Source organism: Astatotilapia calliptera, chromosome 19, assembly GCF_964374335.1.
Source record: "Astatotilapia calliptera chromosome 19, fAstCal68.1, whole genome shotgun sequence".
In the NCBI taxonomy this organism is placed as follows: domain Eukaryota; kingdom Metazoa; phylum Chordata; class Actinopteri; order Cichliformes; family Cichlidae; genus Astatotilapia; species Astatotilapia calliptera.
The window spans coordinates 28,062,130-28,068,129 of record NC_137440.1 but is presented as its reverse complement, the minus strand read 5'-3'; positions in this window follow the sequence as shown (position 1 = coordinate 28,068,129).

Genomic DNA, 6,000 nt, shown 5'->3' with positions numbered 1-6,000 from the left:
TGAAAATGAACCCGTCCTAATTTTATTTTTCAGCAAATAGACAAGAAAAAAAACGTATCTGCAACTTATCAAAACTTCACCATTTCCCTCAGATCGTTTTCTGTTTCTCTCACTTCAGCTGTGATACCTGTGAAGCTACTGCCAACCCAAAAACACCTTCGGAAAATCAAGTCAGACTGTTGGTGTGTTGTCTGCAGGGCATTCACCTGCCTGACAGACACACAGAGAGAGATAGGGAACAGAAGACAGAGGGGAAGCAACAAAGAAAGGCAGTCAACTTTTTACTGAGCTCCTCCACGTTGCTCACGACAGCTTTTTTTTCCTTTTTAATTTGGTTTTTGTCTGAAGAACTACTAACACGGGAGTGTATCAGGTTCTGTAACTCGCACAGAAAGATTTCTAGGAGCGGATGGAGAAGTTTATTATTAGCCAATAATTCCACCAGCTGCAGTCAGGCAGTCAGTCTATATGAGAAAATATGGGAAAATGATGCAGTGCGTGTTTACTGTGATTTGGTTTGGACGAGGAATCCAATAAAGATGATGAAGAAGCCTCATCTCTGCACCTCGCTGGGCTGGGCTGGGTGGTAGAGTATTCAGCGGAGCGAAGGGAGAGAGTGCGCAGGGAGAGGGAAGTGATTACTGTCGTTAAGTCGACAGGAAATGTTGCATCTCCCTGACGTTTAGTAATGATCGCAGCAGCTGGGAACAATGAAACTCCAACATTGCACGATTATTGGCCCACCTCACTTACATCGGATAAAAGTAATAATGCACATTATCCCCACATCCCCCTTTATAGTCACACCAGCGAGGGAGAAGAGGCAGCAAATGAGATTTGCTGCGCAGGAAGCTGAGTAGGCTGGCGGTTATGATTGACTGGAGGAAGACTTCCTGCAGTGCTGTGTGATGTGACCACTCTCACTCGCTCTCTCTCGCTCTCAATATCCGTTCATCCACTTTTTTCTTCTTCCCCCACCTCCCTTATTTTATTTCTCTCTGATTTGACTTTGCGCCTTTGGGACAAAGAGGGAAGATTAGTATGTTACGATGACACCCGCAGAGTGTTGACAGCAGTTTGGATTCATAACAGACAGAAATCAACATTCACCACTGGCAGAAAGTCAACAAGATACAGCACGAGTGAGAGCGAGAGGCAGATAAAACGAGAGAAAGCTCAAATGTGACTGTATATTAATTTGTAAATGGGTAAAAATATATATTTTTTATTTCTGAAGTAACACGCCGAGCGCAGCGTGTAGAAAAACCTGCTTTGTTTCTACTTGGAGAAGGAGGTATTTCTCAGTGTCCTAAAAAAAAATAAAAAAAAATAAATAGAAATTGCTTGTAAAAGTGGATAACAGCTTAATGATCAGTGCTGGTGAAAAAAAAAATTGCAGTGATGCAGAGGCATCCAAAAATATTCCCAAAATTAATTGTGTTAGTAAAAGAAAAATATGCTGCAACGAGAAAAAAAGCTCCCCTATATTTATCATTTTCTTTCATGCATATTTTCATTTAAATTCACAGTTTTTTACCTATTATTTTTCTTCATAATGCATTTATTTACAATCACGTTTTTCATTAGATTTCAGTGCTCCTGCTGTACTGTAAATGGCTTTATGTAAATAGAGCATGTTTGAATTGGAGACAGGGTAAAAGAGTGGCTCTAAAGTATCATCTTCCATATTTAATTTAGGCCTACAAATGTCTTTTGACCTTTCTGCTCTGCGTGAGCGTGTGTGAGGCTATAACCAGTTGCATATTGATGATTGATTAGCCCCGTCGTGGCTGTGCATAAATATCAAGGGTGCGTTTGTACTACGAAAGGCATTTCTCTTCTCTTCTCTTCTCTTCTCTTCTCTTCTCTTCTCTTCTCTTCTCTTCTCTTCTCTTCTCTTCTCTTCTCTTCTCTTCTCTTCTCTTCTCTTCTCTTCTCTTCTCTTCTCTTCTCTTCTGTATATAACAGAAAGGTCGAGCCTTGATCTGAAAAGCACATTGTTCAGAAACTGTTTGCCAGCTCGTCATCAATGTAAACATCCTCCCTCGTGAGTCCTAAAATATATTTGATGAGGGCTGGGGTGACATTGCGTAGGAGCACTAAAACCTTGACATCTTAGAAAGGCACTTTTTTTTTTTTTTTTTAAAGAAGGAAACAAGTTGATCTTCATCTCGTGCCCTGGCTTCCTGTCTGGGAGTTGCTTCAAGAACAAAAGAAACATCTTGTTCTGCTGAAGAGAAGAGAGGAGTGGAGTTAAAAAAAAAATCTGATGTACCTCAGAGTGCTTTCTCAGAAACTCCTCTGACACCGGATGCTTACTTCTAGATATAGCGAGTGTGGGGTTGTGTGTGTCTTCCGGGATACTTTTACCTTTTGGAGGGGCTTTGAAGGAAGCTATCAAAACCTTACTCTTTCATCTCCTCTGGCCCCACCGCTCTCTGCTCCTCCGCAGGTGGTTTCCCCTCCAGCCCCTTCACTCTCTTCACTTGCTTACTATTGCCCACAGCTTCTTCACCCTTTCCTCAGGAAAAAAAAGAATACTCACATGCTACGCTCCTGTCATCAAATAGTTTTCCAATAACTCGAAAAAATACAGCAGTCAGTTTGTGATCTATATTCTGTTTAGCATCATTTCCCCCTCTTTGCTCGCTCATCTCAGCGGGTGGAAGTAGGTAAATGATAACTCAGAGAAAGTGGGTGCTGGTGATGATGTTCGCAATGATTATGTCATGTTTGTTTCTTCCAGGGTTGCATTTGTTATGAGTCAGGCCAGTGTGCTTACTCGGTATGCTAATGTGGAAAAAGAGTTCACATTCAGTGGGAGGCTTCGGGAAATCACCTCTTTCTCTCAGTCCCACAGGTTTGAACTGTTGGTGCATACAGTGGCCAAAACGGTAGCAGCTTCCCTTTACTGGTCAGATGGTTTCATATGGTGTGATAATGTTGCTTTGAGATGGATATTGCAGGGTTTGCATGATTATATGACAAACCTGCCTGTCACAATGGCTAAATGCCATCATCATTCCCGTGCCCGACGAAGTGATCGGCGTAAAAAATCTCAGCGCTTGGATTTTTATCAGTCTATAACCGACTTGCCAATCAATTTCAGGTCACTGTTTGTCACACGCCTTACCAGTCAGACAGCGAGACCGAGCGAGATGTGGCAAACTCTTGAAAATCCTTCTCTCTGTTTCTGTTTCTCTCACCCCTCTCTCCCAAAGTTTTCCTCTCTCTGGCTGGGCGGCCGCAGGTTTCCAAACAAACTAGCTGAAACATGTTGTCTGTGAGTCCGTCCATCCAGCCCTCCTGCTGGGCACCAAAGCTGCCATCCACAATGTAAGCAGGTGGCGCTGGCATCCCAGGGAGAACGGGCAGAGCGTGTGGGCGTCACACAGGCGACGCCAATCCAAAATTCCCAGCTGACCTCCAAACCAAGGCTATGGCTGAGCTCGCCAATCTTCGGTAGTTTTGGTTTTCCGCGTGCTTGCGTGTATCTTTCTCTCGCTATTATGATCTTGTTTTTCTAGCTGCATTCGCATAATCTACCTTTTATTATTTTTCCCTCCTCACTTTGTTCGAATGTCTTTCTTTGCCTGCACGCGTCTCTCTCGCTCTCTGTCTTTCTGTTTGCTTTGTGGAGGTGCTGTTTAGCCGAGTGGGACTCGCAGTAGGCCCCAGGCCAGCCGCCTTCGGTTGGACGTTAATGAACGGAGCAGGAATGGGCACATCTGATGAAGCTGGCCATGCTGTCAACTGATTTTCATCTGGTGTGTGTGCGCGCATGTTTGTGTGTGTGTCTGACAACAGGTGCAGACCAGATCTCTACGCACTGACAAAATACAGCCTCTGCTTTGCCAACACAGGTGATTTCCACCTAGAAAGGCACACACAAACACGCATATTTTCTACTTTTCGTAGTTTTCTTACTTTTTTCCATTCGGAAACGGAGAATTCCTCATAGACCTTAACGACAGTTTGATTACTTAAATTATCTGGAGATTGTCAGCCTACACTCTTTCCACTGGGTCCTTCATTGATAAATTATAAATCATTGCCTGTGAGCTGACAATGTAAAAATCAGTCTGATAGACAAACAAGGAAACACCTGTCACACAGAGCCCTGACTCGTGAGCAACATATACACACCCTGTGGAAGGTCTGAGTGACAACATCCTGTTCCTCTCTGGTTGTCAACAGGCCTGAAGCAACAACAGCAGAAGCGTGTGTGTTCATTAGAATAGTACCTGTCAGGGGCTCCCTTAGCCACCTGGCTTTTCAAACACGAGAAACTAACTCTCCTAATCTTTCTTTCTATATGCCACAGGCAGAGAAGATTCAAAGCAGCTTCAAAACAACAAAACCAAACATCACAGCATTCCCAAATGTCACATTATTGCGCATCGTACATGGACAGAAGCTAACGAGACGGGAAGACAGGAACGTGATTCTCCTTGGAGAGAGACAATTTTCACTGCCGCGTCCGAGTCCAAAAATAACAAAGAACAAAGGCGGATAAATGAGTGAGTTTTTGAGCACAGGCTAGTGGGCTTTGGCAGCACCGGCCAGGCGGGAGGGGAGGGAGAGACAGTGAGAGCTAGCTAGCAGGCCCGTCCACACATCTGTCCACACAGCACGGGGTAGGTTCCAGCGACACCCACAGAAACAGGCTTAACCTTCTCTTCCCCCCACCACCTGTTCATTACTATGGGCCCCCCCACCGAGCCACCGCCACTCTGCTCTTCTCCTCTCACCCGCTCCCTTGTTCTCGTTTTCTCTCTGTCTGTCGCTACTCGTTCCAGTTCTCTCTTTGTTATCCTGTTTGTGTTTTTTCTTTTCTTTTTTTTAATCCAGTCTCTCCCTCTTTCATTTAATTTTTGCTTTTTAAAAAAAAATCCTCACCAGTTCAGCTGCTCGCTCTCCCCGCTGGTCTCTACCCAATGATGATTTAGTTTCAGTTAAAAATGTATGCAGCTAATAGTAAGATCGTCTATTTTTTTTTTTTTTGTCCTAAGGTAAGGGCTCAACAGACAGGTTGTTTCAACTCGCGTGAAGGAGAAAGAAGTGGCCGGCATTCGTGGATGGGAGAAAAAGAGGCTTTTGATGAATTGTCTGTGAAAGTGCATCAGTCTACCCACATCTTCAAAACCCCCCGATGCCTCTTGTCTGCTTTCAGACTCATTTTTCTCCACATTGTTGGTAATTTGAGCATTCTCGCCCATGGCATCATTCATAGTTGGCCCATTTAAATCCCCTTAGAAATTCAATTTGGAGAAAGGAAATGACAAGATTTAGCTTATTGAGGTATGCCAGAACATCGTGAAAATCAGACATGGGAATATAAGAGACTGTAAAACCCTCATCATGGTTCGCCTTTGTTACTGTGTGCAAAAGGGACTAAATAATCACTCTACTTGTTGAAGCACATTCGCAGGTTTGATCTTTTTTTTATTTCAGTCAGGGTGAACCGTGGAGTAGCCTCTACTTGTGATAACCTCGGCAATCTGAAAACTAGACAGACATTTCCTTTGGAACAAAAAAAGAAAGAAGCAGGAATCGGTTTGCTTTAAAGTAGGACGACCTCTTTCTGCAACTTTGCTAGACTATAATTTGTGTCCAAAACAAAACAAAGGAGGAAAAAGAAAATTGCACCCGGAGCCTCTTAGATGACACACAGCTAGAACAAACTGGCATGGACTCGTGCCATCATTGTACATATTGTGGTACATATTTCATTTCAGCCAATTATTATTTATAATAATTGGCTGAAATGAAACATGTGAAATATGTGACATTGTGAGCCGTGTATGTAATTATTAGTCATGAAATCGTGCTCAAAACGTGATATTTTTTAGCGTTTAAACATAGCATGTCCTTGTTATAGGAAAAGAAAAGCAATGATCAACAGCAGATCAGTCTGACTTTAATGAATAACTCGTTGGCTCATAGTGTAATTTCAAATTGGAGACTGAAACATTTTCGACAAAACGAACGCAAATAAGT